At 29.7% G+C, this 23,458-nt stretch overlaps 1 protein-coding gene across 5 annotated transcripts in view; it reads right to left on the bottom strand.

The window, feature by feature from the left end:
• LOC105258025 overlaps positions 1–23,458 on the bottom strand; it is a 110,965-nt gene that overhangs the window by 65,047 nt on the left and 22,460 nt on the right. The gene's annotated exons all lie outside the window — the stretch shown is intronic.

Raw genomic sequence — 23,458 nt, 5'->3', positions numbered from 1 at the left:
TGATCCCAGAAAGACTGTTGCTGAAAATAAGACAATAATGTTGATTACGTAGACCAGTGTTTCGATAGGATTTACAATGGATGATGTATTTTTTTTATTATACGTCGAAGGATGTACAGAGTCGTGAAATATACTGCAAGAATGTACATGTGTGTGGGCCCCTCGAAATAAATATATACTCAAAATATAATCGATCGTTTATTTTTAATTAATATGAATAATAAAACGTATTATATTATACATAAGAATTTTTAACTCTATGAAAAGATATTTTTTCACAATCTTTTTTTTATTAGCATAGATCATAAGATCAACAGTAAAAAATTTACTTTTATGAAAAGATTTTGAATATAAAATAAAATAATTTGTACCTTATTAATTAGTTTCCTTCGCCTGATTAAAACATTCGGTTTTTACTTGATTTCCGTTCCATCTCTAATTTATTTATATATAAAAATCTTCTAAACATTATCTTTTATAATTTTTTCACACAAAAATTCTTATAGCTATTATAGCTAATTTTTTTGTATTATTATTTCAAAAGTTTGTTGGAAATAATGTAATCGACCAAACTAGCCAACAAATTTTTTGTTTATTTGTTACGACGTTTCGACCATATGATTGTGATTCTTTTCAAGTATATAAGATCAAATAATAGATATAAATCATAGTGTAGTAAACTCCACAAGTCACATTTGCAAGATCATTATGTCCTACAGTAGGACGTAATGATCTTGCAAATGTGACTTGTGGAGTTTACTACACTATGATTTATATCTATTATTTGATCTTATATACTTGAAAAGAATCACATTCATATGGTCGAAACGTCCTAACAAATAAACAAAAAATTTTTTGGCTAGTTTTGATCCATTACATTATTTCCAACGAACCTTTGATTAATTGACTAGCGATATTAAGATAATTTATAAAATTATTATTTCAATTAATATAATCTTTCACATATAACAAAATTATTTATTTTTTTATAAGACATAATTACAACTGCGACGTAAATATAGTTAATTTAGATTTTCATATTATTTGTAAAAAATCAGTATATATGTATATATGTGTATATATATATATATATATATATATATATATATTACACGTATGTTACGTTTTTGTTCGAACATGAATAATACTGTAACATAATATAGGTATACTGTAACATAATATAGGTTAGGATAATATAGGTTAGGTTGAATTATATTACAGTATTATTCATGTTCGAACAAAAACGTAACATTTATTATTCAATAATATTATTTTCAACAATATATTTTATCAGAAATCACGATCTCCATTTTTATCGAAAATTTGATCTATCTTTTTTCCATCACAACAAAGGTAAAAAATAAAATCGAATTAAATACATATTAAAAATTTTCCCTATATTTTTTGTTCATATTATAAAATACATATTATAAAATATTTTAATATATTATAAAAGATTTCGAAAAATACAGATTGTATCGATAATATATACGCGCTGTATTTTATTGCTATTGTATTAAATATTTTGATAATATCAAAAAATTTGAACATTATATGTAAAATATGCAAGAAAGTCTAATATCGCTTCATTGCGTTTCTGAACCGTAAAAGTAAAATATGTTGAATCAGTTTTCTTTTAAAAGTATATAAAACTAAAAAATAAGAAAGAAAAATATATAAGAAAAAAAATATATACAATACATATATCTATAATACATATATCATATAAGGTACAAGTATTATAAAATATAATTCATTTCTTTATAATAGAGATATCAGATTTATTTTCGTTCTGCCCTATAAAGAAATTATTTTTTTTAATATTATAATATTCCTACAATGATTTATATATTTATTTTTATATCGATCTCTCAAATTTATATTTTTTATTCATCAACGTTAAAATTGATGCTTATAGAATTATTTCTCTTTTTATCTCCGAAATACTGTTACGGATTGACCTAATGTAAACTAAACGGATCAACTGCCGGAAAAGCCGGCGTCGAGTCGCGTCGCGTGGACCAAGTGAATTTCTAGCATGATGTCTGATGCCATTTCGGATAATCCCGAAAGCTCATGGAATAAAATACAGCTTTAGGATATTCGCGTTGTGTTGAAAACTTACTTAATATGAAAATGTTGCAAAAGATATTTCGTTATTCATTTTCTGATTTTTTCCGATTTTTTATTAATAATGACAAATTGATGGACAGCAAGACAAAATAAATGTATATCGACGTGACATATGGTATAAAGTGGATTTCTGTGTTGAACGACATTTTAATGCATATAAGTCGTCACTAAAGAAAAGAACATATGCTTGCGAACATCTTTCATTCTACTGAAGAAAGCGTGAAATGAATAAACGTCTATATATTATTTTCGTGGCGTGAATAATGCGCATTTGCTCTTTTCTGCACGAGAGATTACAATATCACGAAATCGTGTGAATACAAGATGTCAATGTGCAATGTCAAGAATCTATGAGTTGCATATTTCCGCAATACTTATGTGTATTCATGTGTTATGAGAAATATACGTTTAAATATATTGATTTTTTTAAAGAGATACTTCTAAAAAAATTTAGTAACGTATTTTTAAATTGAAACTATCAATGCTATTTTTCTACTTTTATGTTACAAAAGCATTATTTTATTTCGTAAATAAGTATAATAAAGAATGTAAATAAGTATAATAAAGAATGTATAATATTGCGAATTATATAGTGTTTTTAAAAGAAAAAGTATATACGCAATTTTTATCAAATGTACTATATTATTAATATGTAATAATACAATAAAGAAAATCATAAGCCATAATGTTTAACAGTATATTTACACAAGTCAAACTAAAGCGTGCAAAATATTCAAACCACATTCGCTATGATCGATAGGGTGGTTTACTATCATATACCGCATTAACGTTTAATGGATGTCCATTATATATCAAGCCTAAATGTGAGAAGTACTCAATAGTTACAGTATATAATCGCGAATATTGTGAAAAACTTGGCGAATGCGAGCGCTTTAAAGTTACTTATACTGCAGCATATGTTATGAAATTAGCTTTCATGTTTGTTCAATATGATTAATTATTATTAATTAAAATATAATGAAAAATAAATATTTCTCTAAATAAAACATAATATTTTCATATTTTGGATCTTTAGTAATTTGTGAGTTCTGCAGATATTATTGATTATGATATTATTGGATATTACACGCACGAGCTGTATCGTTTAATCAGTGATTTGTTAAGTACCTGATGATCCTTCGAACTGTTTAATTGTTTGAAACGTTGAGACTTGATCGAATATTGTTATCGATGACCGGCGCGTGAAAGTTTATGGAAACAAGAATGCTAATGAATGAGGTAAATGGTGTGTAATTAAATTTTGAATATAATGCCTCATGCATGCATTACATTTTGCTACGTCGTACTACGTCGATCATTTTCAAACTTGTTTCTGCTTCGTGTGCTCGAATGCAAAACATGTTACGGCATTCAACAGTTTCCACAATGCAACTACGTGCACAAGTCAAACGCATCGATTCTGCTCTTTGACAAACAAAAGAATCATCAAGCAATGAATAGATTGGCGCATATATTTGTTTCCCATTCAATCGATGATACCACTGTACCTCATGCGTGCAATTGTTACTTCGACGTTGTGCTTTTAACCAAGACATATGTACGATACAATATAATAGCCATAAAAATTTCGCCACATGAATTCTTGTAGGTCGATGATACAATGATCGATACAGATATTGTTCCGATATATATCGTAAAATAAATTGATTTTAACGAAACTAGAGAGAAAGAGAGAAAGAGAGAGAGAGAGAGAGAGAGAGAGAGAGAGAGAGAGAGAGAGAGACAGAGAGAGAGACAGAGAGAGACAGAGAGATGAAAGAACAAAGAAGATGAAAAAAGTATTGTTTACGTTTCTATATGAATGAGAATATTAACATTATATAAAAAATATGTTAAAAAGTGAAAAACCTAATTAGTTCACATGATATAACTTGATTATATTATATATTTATAATAAAAAAATCTTAATTGATAATAAAAAAATGTAATAATTTAGAAATTATTTTATATTGGTAATATATTGCATATTATGTGTGTGTGTATATATATATATATACATATAAAGGAATTTTGTTTAATATCTTTAAAAATAAAAAAAACATTTTTTTATATAAATTAAATAAAGAAAGAAATGGCCAATAAAAGCTAGATACTAATAAGTCGTAATCTAAGGACAAAATTTTATTTATTATTGCATATTTAAAGAACATGTCAAATACATACATATGTTTCTATTCTGACTTCAGACCATATTCATATTCAATAAGAACATGTCAATATTAAATAATACCAGAGATAGTAAAAATGTCAATAACAAATAATGTTAGATAAAGGAAAAATTAAAAACTTAAATGCAATTTTTTTAACATTATATAGTATTGACATTTTTTACTGAAAATTATCTGAAAAACGATCGCAATGTGTATATACATATTTAACATATATACGTTCTTTTATAAGTGATAAATTTTATAATAATATATAAATTTTATAATAATAAATAAATTGTGTGCCTTCTCACGACAACGTTTAACTTTTATTAGGTACTTATTTTTTTATATTTAATATTTTTAAACATTTTTCAAACACATTTTAAAACTATTTTAAATAACTTTTGAAAAACTTTTAAAGACAAAGTAAAAACTTAAAAAGTACTTTTTTATTTAAAAAAATATATATTTAATTATAATTGACAAAGAAAAGGAGATCTTATTTAATTTTAAAGATACTTAACAATTTATTAGCACAAAAATTGTGAATAAATGTTCGTTTCTTCGACAATTAATTATCCGGCGCTGGAATCAAGCGATAAATATCCGACTAACAAATTAGATTCAGTCGCTCGAAGTGTTCGAAAAACGGTTAGCGATTCTTATAAGATCGAAAACTTTAAGTTTGCTCTCGCCTTAACTCTTCTTATCTCGCCTTTGGTTTCTATTCTGCCAAGAAACGAGGATTTTCTGGATTCCCGACGCGTTTTTCAGTCACATCCATTCGATTAATCCTTGGCGGACCGGCAGCGAGAGCAATGTTAAATCGCTTTAAATTGCTACGAATTACCTCGACCGGCAGTTCTAACGATCTACTTTCTATCCTCCCTCCTTGCATTCCATTCTCTTGCGAGCCATCGTCTTATCGAATTTGAAAGCAACATCTATTCTAGTTATTATTCCGAGACTACGTGACAGATAGTGAATTTAAGCAACCATTACGTGTGGTAAAGGAAGGAAACGTGACAACTACTAGAAGAAGAGGAATATGTGATTTTTATCGGCGAAAACTATATAAGGCACGGATTTATACGACAAATTGTGCTACCTTTTATTTCTATTTCTATTATTAAGCTTTAATAAAAAAAGTAAAAGAATGTCGAATTTAAGTTTTTTTTTTTTGCATAAGATATTTAATCAGAATCACATTGCTGATTAAAATGGGAAAATTTGTTGATTAATATTAAAATAAAAAGTAATAAAAATTGTAAAAACATGTCAACATGTATAAAAATTGTTTTAAACAAAATATTTGTTTAAAAAATTCATCTCCCCTCATTGTATATATTCAGATAAATAAAATAATGTCACGCATTTTTTTAATATTACGTTATTTTATGTTATAATAGAATTTCTACTTTTCCATATATGTTTTATACATGCGTATTTGTTTGCGCACGCGTTTTCCTAACGAATATTATACTCGAACAAGATGAAAAGGGCGAGAACATAAAGAACAAAAGCGAGACTTTTTATATGAGGGTTCTGGATTCTATCATTCCAATTATATGAAATATATATATGTACACACATAAAGTTTTCAAGAGAAATTCTAAGAAATATTCACATATTTATGAAAATAAATAGAAGATAAAAAGTAAAAGTTAACTCACCAGCCGATGCATAACCATTGCATTCCTGCCGACTGCTTTATTGTTGCAGACATGCACTTGTACAGTCACAGATCGACAGAGAACGCGGTTGCAATCCGTTAATGTTAATTAACGCGATAATCGCTCGTCATTTCGTATGACACTCCCGACATTTATCACATGCGCGATGCACAAATGACGAGTGAATGCACTACTAGATGCATAACGCGATATTGGCGACTTGAATATGGAGTGGATACTACGTAACGTCACAAATACTTCGTAATGCCAAATGAATATAACCGGTTATCCGCGAAAAATTCAAAGTGTCGCGCGACGAAATTCAACATATAACGCGAGAGCTCTCAATCGCGAATTGTCACTTAATAACTATATACTTTAATCCATAAAATCTATTCAACATTTCTGACGTGTCTCAAATAAACGGGATATTTGCGGATAATTGCGGAAAATTATATTTAATCAATTATCGAATTCTATGTTACCGTAAATTGCTCGCGTGGAAGTCGAGTCGAAGAATATCTCGTGACAAATAAAACGAAATTATGAATATTGAGAAATGATATACAACGTTATTTTGCACGTTATATTACTCCGCACACACTTGGCTTGTTATCGGCAGGCAGGTATGCGAGAGACAGAACGCGTTCGTTTATTGTTTGTTTTGATTTGCGCGCTCCCCCTCCATCGACGCGCGGTACTACGGGACCTTCACGACAGTTGAAGAAATTACTGCGCGTTGTTCACGTGCTTTCTTACGGTGGTAGTGTTGTGCGCGATTGTGTGTCCGTCGAAAGTATCAAATCGAACGATTATTGTGTTAATTACGCCGCGATCAATCACGTCTTTTGACATTTGTAATTATTCTACGCAAAACGTATATGTGTCACTCGGATCGACTCGACATCCGCATCTTATACATAACCTTCTTATACGTAACTTTCGTTATAGATTAAGTACCGGTCGCGTAAATAACTTCACAATTATTTGCTCTTCCAAAATGTATTGATCATCGAAAATGTCAAGTATATTTTCGGATTAAATATACGGACTAAATATTATATATATATATATATATATATATATATATATATATATATAGTGGATAATTAGTTTTCTTATAGATTCGCGATCGAAAGCTCATCATGAGATAAAATTGTCGTCGAATGTTAGCAGTGTGTAAATTGCCGGACGCTCGTCGACTTTCGCGTTTAATTTTATTTATTCACTCGTCGTTAGTGCTTCGTGTGTGTGATAAATGTCGGGGACGTATGAAATGATGAGCGATCGCATCATGTTAATTAGCATTAGCAGGATCGTAATTAGCCGCGTTCTCTTCATCGATCTATGTCTATATAATCGTGTGCCTGCAACAATGGATAAGTCGGCGAGGATGTAATGAGGTGCATCGGTTGGTGAGTGAATTTTTTTTGCTACATTTATGCGTAATTAGTTACTTATTTTAATATATAATTATTTTTTTAAATATAGATATTTGTATAAAAAAAATATATGTACATTTTGAATTGTAAAATCTAAAAATTTAGATAAAAAATCTCGTCTTTTTGTCTTTTTATTTGTGTTAAAGTATCGTGATATTCATCGTATTTATAATATATAATACATTTATAATATATGTTTAATTTTTATACGTATTCCGAGAGAATAGACATCGATAATACATCGGTTGATGAGTGAATTTATTTATTGTAATTCCGTGACATATTTTTGTAAATATGTGACTTGATTTCTCCCCCGTGGGTTTTTAATATCTATATTTATCAAAATACCTCGTTATACGACTTCGCGTCGATCATTTTGACGTTTGTATGACACGTGCTATTCACGACAAATTGTGGGTATGGTATATGACGATATTTTTATAATCTATATTCGTACAGAGAGCTATCATACGTTTTATGTTCACATGTTTGAAATCACCTTCTTTATACACAGAGCTATATACCCAAGTTTTCTTTCTTGCAAGTATTAAGTATATAAATATGCAGATTTGTAAAATTTTTTCTGCATTATATTTTTAATCATAATATTCGAATATTTTCGGTAATTTTTTATTAATATGAACACACATATTTTAACAATGGAAATGCATTTACAAATATGTTTTCAACAATTAATAAATAATATATTTTTATTTCCATTGTTATATCAATTAAATTGAACTAAGAATTAAACTTAATATAAACACATTCGAAAAATATTAATCATATAGATTTGTTGTATGACATCAACAATCATTAAATTGCATTTTGGCAATTCGTTTATCTCTTTTGGCTTTTTACTTTCATTTGTGAAAATTTAAAGTTTAATGATTGTTTATTACGAAATATTATTGCAAGAGTAAAATACTGAAGTAATTAATAACATTGCATACAAAGCATGCTTAACATTTTGCAATGTCTCTGCAGTGAATTACCAGGAACGCAAAAAAAAATAATTAAACGCGGGCATGCTTGCTGCTTAGCATTTAAATAGTTTGTACGCGTTGCGGTATTCAAATTTGGAATGTGAGTTTGCAATTTCATTTAGTCTCGTCGCAAATGACGTGATAGTATGTCGGTACATATGTAATTTGTTTTTTTTTTCTATGTATTTCGTCAATTACGCATTTTACTGAGACAATTCGATTTATTAGATTTATTACAGACATACATATATTTGCATTCGGTATTCTTATTATTAGATTAGTTGTTGCGGAATTGTGTAAAATCAAATTTACGCATACACAGAGTTCTATTCAGTTAAACATTTCGGTTTCGAAGCTCTAATTATATCTTAACTAATCTGTTTGCGTTCAAAAGTTAGCTGTATCAAATGTTATTAGACCCCTAGTAACTATATCACATATCAACGCGTCGTGCAATTTCGTCGCAATAATCATAAATAATAATATAACTAGTAATATACTTTGCAATAATTATAATAAAATCCCTAAGAAAAAAAATAACACGTATAATTTATTTATTAACTCGGTTTTAAATCAAGTTTTAAAATCAGCAAAAATAAAACTTTTAATCAGTTTTATATAGCGGCTTAAATCGTAAAAATAAAGACCATAAACTGAGATATTGTGGGAAGAAGAGGAGGAGCATGATGTAGTCTGGTAGCGAAATATCTGTTTTGGAAATAATATAGTCTTTTTCATATCTTTATTAATTTCTGGCGTTCAAGAAAGCTATTTATTTTCGTTTTACGAAGCAAATGCGGGGAATTTTTCGAAGAATTTTCTGATATTTTCTTAAAATGGCTGTACTTTCGCGTTGAAAATGAGACGCGTATGCAAGCATGAGAGGCGCCTATGATCGCGTACGATTTGAGCTGCTGTATAAAGTGATTTGTGCCAGCTGCCGCTGCGAAAAATACGCGCAGTAAATGTCAGGACGGGAATTTGGTATAGAATCGAAACGCGCGCGCCTGCTGCAGGTCTGCGAACAAATAATAATCGAGCCGAACGGCATGCCGATTTTGACGCAGAAAATTTCAACTGTTATAAGCGGATTGCATACCATATTAAAACATCGAATGTGCGGAGGAATATGTGCGAAAATAATTGCTTCAAGTAGAGTGAAAATCTCTGAATATTTCTGCATATCCAAGTTGTAATTTAATTATTGATGAAAGATTTTAATAATTAAAAACTTGCAGATTAACTCTCTTTCTCTTTTTTCTCTTTTAGATTAGAATTACAAATATTTTTAATGAAAGACTTAAAATTAGATAAACAAATTATAAAATAAGAATAATAGAATAATTATAGATTGATTATATATTTAATTTAAAATATTTATTTTACGAATTTATCAAATAAATTTTACAATTTTGTTATGTAATAAAAATAATTCTTCTGATAATTAATTTAGATTATGTAAGAAGGATATAAAACAAGGAGCGTACACTTCGAATACGTATTCTTTTGATCCGTGATATTGACAAGTAAATTGATGAGTATCGGTAATTACGTATACAGTAGAATGCCTGTTCAAGACTGGTTTCGCTCGGGAAGAACGCGTCATTAACATTTCCTGATCGTTATCGATCGCTAAATGCGAATCGTATGTATGCTGCATATTATGCTTTCACATACGCGATATAAAATAAGCACCCATTGATTTCCGATCGACAATCAGATGTCAACGTCACACATTTCGCGTCATGTTTTGAAAAATAATATTGGGTGCGGTAATGTGGTTTCTACAAAGCGCGTGCAGGAGGAGAAGAGAGGCTTGCAAATTTCAGTCAGCTTTTCGCGATATATATACATATATGCGAATCTATTTGCGCATGTGGCTATTTATTCTGAGACTATAACGAATTAATTCAGAAAAAACATGAATATTTTTTAATTTTCCAAACAGAACCGTTCATGCTAATAAAAATATCGCTTGATTAAAAAAATATTCTGGAAATTGGCGAGCTATATATTTATCGATAGCGGACCAATGCGTATCTCGTTCTACTTGATACAATCTGCGTGTTGCATAAATTTTTTTAAACAGACTGAATATTTTAAGATTAAAATTTCCTTGAAAATTGCATTAAATTAGAAATTAAAAAGTCGCCATATTTATATAGAATTCTTGTATTATTTAATTTCAATTTTTATTTAATTTAATAATTATATTTATTATAATTATATTAATTTAATAATTATATATTATATTTTCAAATATGTTTTTTCTTAATGCAAAAACGAAGAATCTTGCTTTAACTTGCTGTTAACATGTTATTCATCAGATTACATCGCTTATCGTCGCTTGAAACATAATCTATACGTGAAGAAGCAAATTCTCTTGTCTTGAGGAATTACATGTCGCATTGATGATGCTTTGCAGTAGACATAGCGGCAAGATAATAGGATGGGAGTGTAGACTAATACGTATCTGTCTCTGCGACATTATCAGAATCATCATTCTGAAGGATTTAGCAAGATTATAATGTATATTTCGTCAATTCTAACCATCTTCAAAAAATAATTTTAAAGGATTACATCTCAAAAATAAATCATATCTATCATATCTCTAAATATCAAATTAATTTCAAATTGATATATAAAAGTGTCGATCATTATTAGTTATTAAGAGAATATAATATTAACAAAAATATTTCTTTGAAATGCGTTTTAAATTATGAATAATGTATAAATATATTTTGATTTTGATATATTTGATATATTTTGATTGACAAAATATAAGAATATTTTAATACAGACACATACATATACATACTAAATATGAAAAATATTGCTAAAAATATAAATAAATTTGCAATTGCAATATTGGTTTACTATTTTAAATCTGTATGTAAAATGATGTAAACTGTACAATTGCTTCAATACTTTTAAATATTATTCATAGTAACAATAGTTCAGATAATAGAGCGTGATCGATCTTAGAAAGAAGCTTTTTATGTTGCGAACCTGAAAAAGAATGAGTGCACATCAATTTCCCAACTTAAATGAAATAAGAAATTGATGGATGATGGAAGCGCTACTGTTCAATTGGTGTCAGGATTCAGTGGATAAATTCTTTTCGCCTTTAGAAAGTTCATTTTCTTTATAATTTTAATTTGTTGCAAAACTTAATTGCATTGTAACACGATGTAGATGAATTATGATTTAAATAATAAATATTTAATTGTATTTTCGACTCTCAATTAAAATAATAAAAATATAACGAAAAAATTTATTTATATCTTTAACATATTCAAAAATTATTCTAAAAATAATTTTTATATGTATAATTTACAATTTATATAATGTATACGATTGATAATTTGAAAAGTGATTCATTCAAAAACATTTTAAAAAAGTTTTTGAGATTTTTATATAGTTATATAAAACATTTAAATCAGTTAATTAAAAAATCGAGCTAAATTTGGGAGAATTATAATTCTTTTTTGATCGTTTTACGACGATCGAAAAATGTTTTTACATTTCGCCTCACTTCTGTTCATTTTAAACAGAACAACATTATTATAATTTATTATTATATATCTGTTATTTTATTTTCGATTTAATTATTTTAAAAGTAATACTTTTATTGATAATATTTAAAATTAAATATTTTCACGTAATTAACCATTGTTTGTCGTCTCATCTCGAGGACGAGGTACGAGATAGTTGTTGCATGTTACGAGAGCACTTTTTACACATGCTCACCTGTTCCTCTGTTACGAAGAGGACAAGGAAAAGAAAGTCACTTGTTCGAGGACTCTCTTCATCGAGTAGAGCAGCTTTCTTATTCAACGCGCGCGCGTGTGGCCGTGTCTTCGACACGAGCGAGTCGGGCTTGCCTCGTCTAACGAGACGTACATAATGTACCAACTTCGTCTGTCTTTGCAAACGGGTTCAACGGGTTCGCGCACCGCGCTTAAGGAAGGATGAAGAGAATGAATTACGAGTGACACTCGGGAAATATGACGGTCCTTGCGCCACCAGACTCCGGGTAACTTTGCCCTGTCGTTGAGAAGGAAGAACGAACCAGATTGCGCCGCAGCGGCGAACTTACGAGCGAAGACGGAACGGCGGACGCGAGTTCTGTGGTGTGACTTGATTATTATTTTGGAAACGTCGCAGTCTCTACAGAAGGTACGCTTTCTCGTTCGTCTTCACACTAGATTTCCATGACAAATTGCGTTATCTTTGGATATTATAAACAGCTACCACAAGCAATATCTTTCCATTATATATTTCGAGTAAAAATGTAAGAATATTTTTGTATGTATTTTTTGAAAAATAATTTCATGGAATAATATTTATTTTAACAAGATAATTGTTGATCGAAGAATTTCACTCGATAATATATATCTTAAATATTCTAGAAAAATCGTATTGTTCTACGCATTTAATTTAAAGTAATTTCAAAGGACGTTTGATAATTCTTGGCTACATATAAATTAGATCTTTTCTTGCAAAAATTACCCAGAGCTAATCACAGAGAGGTGGTTTCACAGCGAGTTTTACTTGTGCCAATCCAACCATCCAGTCCTTCATTTTGTCTAGTGCTTTAAGCTTTACTTAAAGCTTTCTGTAGCGTTTAGCTGTATTACTCGTTTCGCTGTAATGAATTATAGTTAATTTCATCATTAAATTAGTAAAAAATTCGTTCATAAAGCGTCTTCTCATACTTGCAGTTTGCAATTTAAATATGTTTTTTAATAATTGCGCAATTTTTATATTTATATTATATGAAAAAGCTTTATATATATATATGTATATATAGCGGATAAAGCCTCTCTCATAAATATTTTTTATAAAATAATTTAATATTTTAAACAAAAGATTTTTTCATAAAAATAGCAAACAGAATGAGAAAGTTCATGAATGCATAATATGAGGTATTATGAATTATTGAATCGAATGTCAATAAGCGTAACGACATGAATCGATTGAGAATCGTGTAAACGATCATTAATTTTTTATAGTTTGTAGATAATAAGTAAAAATGACTTAAAACTCGAAATCATCACTTTATACCTGCAGGTTTTATCTCGAATGACATAATATTATGTATGCGAACAAAACTGGCATATCATTTCGTGTAAATTCATAAATAATTTAACAATTCTATTTTTAAGTCATAATTCTTTATAGAGTTTTTGATAATTTAAAATAAATAATTCTGTCCATTAAATCAAAAAAAGAATTTCTTAAGCGAAATACTTTATTCACCGTATCTCATTTTGTTTTGCGAGATTTTTCTTATTACTTTTCGTCTGATTTCCAGAAAAGATTTGTAGCTTTACATAAGTTTTAGAAAAAATTTTCTCTCCTTTTGAAAACAAAAAACATCGAATTTCGATAATACTGGGTATTTTAATTTTTTAATTTTTGATTTTTCATTGTTATATTTTTTTCTCTTTTTTCACAATGCAGAAAATAATTATCAGTATCAAGAAATTTAAATTAATATATATCACATATATCATTAATACCTGAACAAAGCTATTGCGAAAAAAATTTTAAATGACGATTATCTATCGTAAGGTAGATGTTTGGGAGAAAATTACGTCATTGTTTGTTACATCGTTATTCTGGTTGAAATAAACATTGAAATTCACATCGACGGCTAACGGGTGCTAAAACGGGGTAGCAGAGCGAGCGGCGTGGAAAGTCGTGATTCATAGAAGTGTAATATATGAACTTTATGTACTGGAAGCTGCCGCGGATTACAAATTGCACGACATTAGTCGGAGGATTTATGCATTTCGAGACTGGGGAAAAGGCGGGTCAAACTTGGCGTACTCGTTTAATGTACCGTCGCGCTAGTTATAAGTCGAATGCAGGTAAACGGGAAATTTCTCGCCATAGATTTCGATCCACGCCATTACAACACAAGAGAAGACAGACGCGTTTGCATAACATTGTCGTAATTAACTTCTTGATTGCTCGGTCGCTTCAATTCCAAAAGGGTCGCCTCCATTTGTGCGCCTTAGTTTACTCGAGGAAGTCAGCCCGCATTAATTTACCTTTCTACAGATATCGGGAAATTCTGAGGGCACGAAACGGCCTTATACCTCGAACATGAGTTTCAGAAGTAAATTTTAAGAGACGTCTGATTTTAAGTTAATATTTTTTGATAATAAAAAATTTTTTGATAATAAAATTGATATTAATTATATTTTAATAATATTATTGTATTTATGAAATATAATTACCTTATCATCTTTAAATCTTTTTTATTTGAAGATATTCAAGGAAAGAATTATTCAAATTTAGGAAAAGGCATATTTTTGAATTATTCTATAATTCAAAATTTAACGATAGATTATACGATCGAATAAATGGAACCATATCGGATTGCGTTTGTGCCAACAAGAGTTGTAAGACAATAATTTATCGCTCGATTTTTGGACTTTCGCATAATCGTCGTACGAAAATTTATTACGGCACGCGATAAGACGGTGGGAATATAGTGGCGTAAAATTGGTGCATCCGTGTTAAAAGCTTTGTCCCTGTGTATCTCACGACTTAAACGAATATTCTCGATATCATCAATATCGGGAATAAAAGCGTTTGCATTAAAATTGTCGTGAACATAAATGATTAAAAATGATATCCCTATAATATACGTCATATTTTATGAAATCTAATATCATATCATCTTCAATATCGTCTATGATATCGCGTTTTTCACTCGAGAAAAACCATTAGAATTTCAATATTGGATATATGAGTGATATAAAACTATATTAAAACTATATTAACGTAGTTATGTAAGATTAGATTGATACCAAGAGAATTTAGTACATTTTTTAAATTTTAAATGTTTTATGTAGTAACAATTTAGAATTTTCTTTTACATAAATATAAATAATTATTTTAAAAATAAAATAATATTATACATATGTTTATGCAATGCGTAATATTTAATTCAGAATTCATTTGAATATTAATATAAAATATTAATTATATAAAGCATTAATTATGTAAAATATCTGAAATATTAATCTGTTCATCATATAGTTAAGAATATTTATAAAATTTGTAATGTTAATTCAACAGATACACAACCTACTGTAAAATCACATCGAAGGTGATTTTGCAAAATTTGCTTATTTTCATAAATTGATGCCTCTGGTTCTTTATTCAGCCATATATGAATCTTTCGCTTTTGTAACGTGTGGGAAGTATGCCAGATAATCTTTTCAGAAGCATTGAGAGACCGATGAAAAATGCATACTGTTCTTCACACTCTAATGCATCGCCTACCGCAATGATTCTTAAATTTGGGTTAAAACGCGCATTAAATCTCGATGTGTTTCCTCTTATATTTATACAGTCACCATAATTTCTCATAATTACGATTTAGTCATGTTTAATATCTTTCTGTAATATTTTTAACAAGCATTAATCAATAATAATTTGTTAGTTTAATTTAATTTATCGATAAGCAAAATTTTAAATCATTTTTTAGCTAATAAAGACTTAAGCAAAATTAATTAAAATATAATATCTCTTAATAAAATAAAATATCAACTACATGAGACACATGTTTATGTAATATATGTTTACACGTAGGATGTATTACTGAACCAACGAATGGGCTCGTTAATGAGATAGACCAGTTTCCTCGTTGCGTGTTTAGCACTAAATACAGTTTGAATATGAGTTTTGTTTATCTGAAATGAAAATCGCATTCAATTTAAGCACGAGATGAAAATCATACAATCACATTTAAACTCAAGCATATAGTGCACATATGGACCTATAGTGTTTCGTAAATAAGCTCGGTGTGCTCCAAATCGCAGAATATACCTTTTATTCAAATTATCTCATTTGTTCAATTATATTTCTGCAAACGAGATTATTTGCGTTTATTTTGCGTCTGAATGAGTTTAACGTTGTAATGCTAGATTGTGATTTAATACACGCACGATCTTATACGAAAATGCGTGAGAGTGTTATCTTATGTCCAGCTCTTTCCACACGATTTGCATTTATGATCCGAATGTGTACACGGTTCGGTACAATTTACATTTCCGTAGATCGTTAAGCTCGTGAAATCTCCCGTTCTCGCATCTCGCGTCCCACTGCTACCGCAGCTGATTTTCGCTTCCTAGCCAGACCACGCGGAGAGATTTTAATTGATGTAAGATAATAGCGCGGAATTTGTCGAGAATTCGGCCGGTAGTAAGCGGATTTCTATTTTCGTGCAATTCGCCCAAGCATCTCTATCTTTATGCGCGGCATCTGCAAATTCCCGGCGCGTTTTTCAAAGGTTGAAGAATTTGTTATCCAGTAATGAATAAGAGAGAGAGAGAAAGAGAGAGAGAGAGAGAGAGTTTAATCATTCTCTTAAATTTAATTGCGGATTGATTTGCGGAATACGAAGGAAAATATGATCGATCAGACTTGTTAGAAAATTTGTTGCAAAATTTGTTTTATATATCTGTTTTGTTGACAAATACATTGTTCATTCTTTCCGTGAAAATTTGTAAATGGATCTGTGATACTGAAACATTTTCTTTATTATCTAGCGATTCAAATTTCGAGCATGAAAGTTTTAGCGCTGGAAATAATTTTTGTTAATTCGTGCGCGAAAAACGCACCAATGTATGATATTCTTGCTAGAAGATTATGAGTTTTGCACTCAACACATTCAACGGTAAAACATATTATTAAGAACGAAAAGATTGGCTAAAAAATGCTAAAAAAAAACAAAGAATAGAGTAAATTTTGTCCGATATTAGAAAAATGTGAAATGCATGAAGTTACAAACTGCATACGAAGCTGCTTTGCATTTGCGAATGGTTGGCACAAGAAATATGATGGATATATAATTGCATAAAAAAATCGAATATGGCTATTGCGTGGAAATCCAGTTTGCTAATCGAAACGGGCTTGTCACGATTTTTGGAAGATAATCAATTTTACCTCGTTATATTGACGAACGATAATATCTTTTGTTAGCACATTCAACGTAATTTTATTTAATAATGATGCTATATATATTACGTGAATTTATAAAGGCATAGATACATGCAGGTTTTATATATAATTATTGACTTATAATACATATATTTGTTGTCACTTATTTATTCAATTATCTTTTTATTTATAGAAAATAATATATGAGTAATAATAAGATGATTATATATAATTATAGATGAGATGTGATTATATGGCGAATAAATCTAATAAATTAGTTATTGACAGTTAATTAATAAACTCAGAATACGTAATTACGGGCGCAGCACTTTGCAACTTCGAGAATAATAATTTGTTTCTTGCACGCTATTGGAAGACATAAAAGGATAGAAGGAACGAGAAAGAAATATAATAAGATTTTCTTCGACGGTTCTTGCGGGCTTCTTATAATTCTTCATCTGCTCGCTGCCTCTCTAGACTTTGAAGTATAAGCGCGAACACCTTAGTATTCAAGTCGTGAAGTTGATCAAAAAATTTCTCGCGTAGAATAGCATTCATAACATGAGGCAAGAGAGAGTGCTCAAATATCCTTTATTAAGGACTAATTAATGATGGCAACTGGCACGGGCTGTGAAAGTTATTCAAATTGCACTTATGGTATTGTTATGGCTGTTTGTTAATTAGTGTCGGGACAACAGCTCTTGGTGTTATGTCGACCAAAACTGGAAACTAAACTTCGGTTATTCTCTCTTAAGATGACAAACTATTGCACTATTAAGCAATTTGTTAGGGGAAACGCACTTGCGTTAGCACGCATATTATTATTCGTGGCACATCTGCTCTTATTATATTAGTATGAATTTTTGTTACTTATTTTCTCTTTCAAGAAATCAAATAATGCTAAAACAATTTATATAGAATTTATTGATTTATAATAAAATTGGGAAAATTGATTGAATCAGTTTTTTTCTATTTTTTTATCTTTAAAAGCTTAAATTTTTATAAGACAAAATATGATAACGGGTAATTTAAATTCTTGAGGGTAAAAAACAGCGGTATCTTTTTTTATTAGAAATAAATTACATAATAATTGTAAATTTTATTAGTTCCGTATAAATCTCGCGTGCGTTAGCTATGTAAACAAATATTAGATCCAACGTTTAACACGGCCCAATTTCCGGCATGAGTGAGGTAATTAAATCGCAAACGATGCGGGATATACATGTATTTATGCCGTTTACGCGCTACTCATCACTGGACGTACATGTGTTATAGACGGTATGCCGGATATTATAGTCGGTATCGCGATCACACGCATAGTATTCTATTTACGTCGATTGTGAGAAATGAAAGGACAAATAAAATTCAAAGCCGAATCGATATCGATTCGTAATGAGTACTACGCGAACGGTCCGTTAATAATTCACGACCGGGTTTTGGCAATTAGTAATGCGACTCGCGGACGGCAGCATTATTTTCTCTCATTCGCGCAACGATCTTCGCTAAATCAGCCGGTGAAATTCAATTATCGCGATGCGATCCGAGAGGGAGTATAAAACGCCCGGCTATAACGCGACGCTGCATTCTCCGAAGGAGAGAACGAAGCGAAACGTGGAAAAATTTAATGGACGATGTCCGCATATGGAAGTTTTAGAGAAACGCCAAGAGCTTGAGTTCTTGTGATATCGGTGGAACGATAAAATGTCTGTAAAAAGCGCTCCGCCGCGCATGAAAACAGAAAGAAGTCTCCACAGTTTTGTCGGAAAATACTTTTTCAAAAGAGTTTGCATATTTCTAGAATTTTGTCTTTCGTCTCATGTCATATTTCCAAAAATAAATATTTTTAGAACTAAAAATGACAGTTTCTATTTCCAAAAATAAATATTTTTAAAACTAGATGTGTAATTAAATTACATATAATTATATAGATAATTGAATAGAAAAAGAAATTTTTATAGAACAGTTAAGCATAAAATTGTTACTATATATGAAAAGAAAAATATGCACAAAGTTACAATAAATTTGAAAAATAAATCTGACATACACAATGTGTATGTCAGATTTATTTTTCAAATTTATTGTAACTTGTTGGGTATCATGCAAAATTTACGAAAATTTATTAAGTGATTTTAATTGAATATCTCGAGATATTTTTTTATTTGTATTTTAATGTAATTCAACGCATTTTTATTTTTGCAAAGCATTTGTCAATTGATTCTGTTGTAATTAATTTGACTTGCTGCATGTTATTAAAGAATGACATGGACTAAAATTTGATCAACCGATAATTGTAAATGGAACAAACTGCACCACGAATGTATCGAGGGCATGAATATTTTATGTATGAATATGTTCGATATTCGATATAATACGGATGATTATACCCATTTATACATAACATGTTTTAATTAAGGTTTCGCCAGCTTTAATCGGGAACGCAGAATCGCGTCGTACTTTCAGTCCGCGTTTATCATTATTGCGCGCACAAACGGATCGCATTATACATTCTTTCACCAGCTATGAGATATTGGGCATTAAAAGTTGCAAATGCATTCCGCCAGCCACGAGAATTATATCGCTGTTTGTTACTTCTTGTATGTTCTTGGTGTGTGATATATATCTCTCGCTCTCCGCATAATAGCAACGGTAGGGGTGACAAAGGAGTAAGTGAAAGAAGCGAGAAAAGGATAAGCAGTGAGAAATATTTTCTAAGCTAGCTGACGCAGCTATTATCTCCGACTTGCGGGTTTTCATCTTGAAAAATATCACGTCTAAATTCTGGTAGAAATAATAAGAAAAGCTATACAAGATGTTTAATTACTAATTATCTTTTTTAAATCATTATTTTCTTTCGCAAATATTATAAATTTCTTATAATTTTTTTTCGTAATTTAACTAATGATTGCGGAGATGATATTTGATCTGCCTTCAATTTAGTCATTAAATTAAATTGTAATGATATATTTTAGCTTTATTGATTTAATTAAATTAAGTCAAATTAAATCAATCTAGATAATTTGCGTTATATTGATTTTGATATCAGTCTGATATTAGTCTAATTGTGTGTAATTGAGGGCATAATTAAATTTCAATCTCCAATTACTAAGGTAATAAGCTTTGCGAACTACTTAAATGCAATGATATTAATAGTGGATAAGATATTAATTTTGCAAAATGCTTTCTTTCATTTTCTTAATATTTTTATTATTTGTTTGTGTGATATTAAAATAATAATAATAATAATAATAAATTCTTATTGATATATATATATTTAATATTAAAGAAAAAGAGAGAGAGAGAGAGAAAGAGAAAGAAATGGAGAAAATATGGTATCAATATAATATCTAAATTGAATATGAGATACGTTTATATACGTATATATGTATTTCTAACTTGGCTATTCTATTACAATAACATTATCCTGATATCATAATCACACATGGTAACTATCTGCAACAATTAAATGTGATATAGTCGCTTTATACGGACTACAAAGTTTTACGATACATTGGCGCAAACCACCTAAATTACATTGCTATATTCGCCAGTTTTCATTTCCATGGATAAATAAGGTTTTCTCATGGGTATTATTTCAGGTTACATTCCCGCGGCTAGCAGTACCAAATTCACTTTGCTCGTTTTTTTTCCGAGAGTGCTCGCTTTCCATAGTCACCGTTAATTCGTTCTAGTGGTTTGTCCGGCGCCGCGAACAACAACGAGGGCCATTTATATATATAAAATTGATTTATTTGTCGGTTAAGCTTTCGATGGTTTCCATTTTACTTATACATATATAGTAAACTATTATAGAAAACCATCTCAACGTGATTGATTGATAGTTTTCCATCGTTTTCCAAGATTGGCAATTATTTCGATTACTTCAAACGTTTTTCTATGAAATCCCAATCAGAGAGAGAAGCAAAGAGAGAGAGAGAGAGGAAAGGGAGGAGAGAATATATTGGTAGGCGATCAATATCTGAATTTAGATTGTCGCCTGATACTTTTGTAACTCGATGTTATATACTCACTAGTCTAACTCACAAAAAACAAATTGGACGCTTGAAAATTGGATACACGCTATAACAACTGACACAATTAATTTATTGATTTTTTGACAGTGTGAAAAGTTCGTCACGATAGATTAGATTTTCGTAGAAAATAAGCTTATTTTCTATAGATTACGACTAAAATATTTTTTCTCTTTTAATTACGTCACGATATATATATATATATATATATATATATATATATATATATATGGCTTCTGAAATTCTCTCAAGTTCGACGGTATCTTGAAACTTGGTCGAGATCTTGGAGAGTTTCTCTTGAAACTCTGAACGCCGTGGCGGATTACGTCGGTGATCGTTTCACGATTGTTTCCACGTTAAGCCAGTCCCATCCTGAGAGATCTTAACGTATCCGCTTTAAGATGGACATACTTAGTTATCAGCTACCTACCAACTAACTTGATGCGTGTAGAATGAAACTTTAGTGAACGCAGAAATGTCTACATCCCGCTTCGTTTAGAATGTGCGACCATTCACGAATATGTGAAATAGAAATTTCTGCAATTTCTTGGTGTGGAAAATCTATTAAAATGTTTCTTGAATTGAATTGAAACAGAAAATATTTATGCTTTGTGTTACAGAGTTTATAATATGTGATATATACAATATATATGCTGTAAAAAAATTGATGGCATAAGACAAATAGCTAGTGGTATATGTTTCTATGCTATTTCAAATCTATTGTCGAAGCAATTGCAAAAATGCCATTTTCTCGCACTCAAATTTTTTGTTATTAGAATACAATTAACTTTAAGTTTAAAAAAGATTAAAAAGAAAACTTTTTTGTTTTTTAAGGACTTTAAATAATTTGCTAAAATTCTTTAATATTTAATTCTAGATTATTAAAGAGATTATCTTATAATAATTTATAATTTGCGATAAAATTCTATCTATATAATTTTATTTATGTTTCGTATAATTCAATAAACATTTAAATATATATAAGATATATGTATCTTATTCTAAATGTTTATTGTATTATACGATATATAAAATACGATATATATATATATATATATATATATATATATATATTTTTTTTTTTTTTTTTTAATTTTATCACAAATTATAGATTGTCTAAAGCAGATTTTTTAAAAGAAATGCAATAAAAATAATGTCTATAATGAAAACATTAATGAAAAATATAGACAACAAATTCGAAGTTTATGGAATATGATCTTGAAAATTGCAATCTTTTATCTCTTTCAAAAATCTAACAAAGCATGTACGATATAAAATCTCCCGGGGCGAAATGCAATACTCGGGGACACCTACATCGTCCTGGCGGCTTTATCGCCCGCTTTGCTTTCGAGACGTTGCTCTGAGTTTCAGGATGTGCCTTGCTACACTCCGCCACGTTTTTCGGCTAATAAGATTTCATGACGTATGTCACGCGTCGTCTAAACGAGCATAATCCTTCATCCTATACACATACGCGATATACACGTACTTGTGAGAGAATTTCGAAGCACACACACATATACACACACACAAACACACACACACACACACACACACACACACACACACACATATACACGTATTTTTATCTCGTCCTTTGGCATTGTTAAACGATGCATTTATGTATTCAATTCAAGATGTTTTTATTCCTTCTTTAAAGCGATCAAACGTGTTAAAATTTTTTTAAATTTCTTTTAAAATTAGCATTTTCTCTTTAAGAAAGGTTAATTTAAAAATATATTATCTCTATTATCATATATTTCACTTTCCTTCACCGCTACACCATTATCTTCCGTACGTGACTGAAATATGTATCTTGTTCCGTTGAAACCTTGAATACAAATTTCTCGTACATCGTCGCGTATACATGTTAGTCCGTTAATTTATTAATAAAATACAGTCTAACTACAGCGACTATATGTCATCTGAAAACAAGCGTTTTGACTTCGAGAGAAAAATTCTCGCAGTAATGGTCGCTTATACAGAATATGAAATTTAATAGCAATAATAATAGCGATGCCTATTACGCCTTTGCATGCCGCATACGTTGTAATAAGAGAAATT

Source organism: Camponotus floridanus, unplaced genomic scaffold, assembly GCF_003227725.1.
Source record: "Camponotus floridanus strain SB8 unplaced genomic scaffold, Cflo_v7.5 scaffold5, whole genome shotgun sequence".
Lineage (NCBI taxonomy): Eukaryota > Metazoa > Arthropoda > Insecta > Hymenoptera > Formicidae > Camponotus > Camponotus floridanus.
Note: the sequence above shows the minus strand (reverse complement) of the source record. Positions and strands in the feature narration are given on the sequence as shown.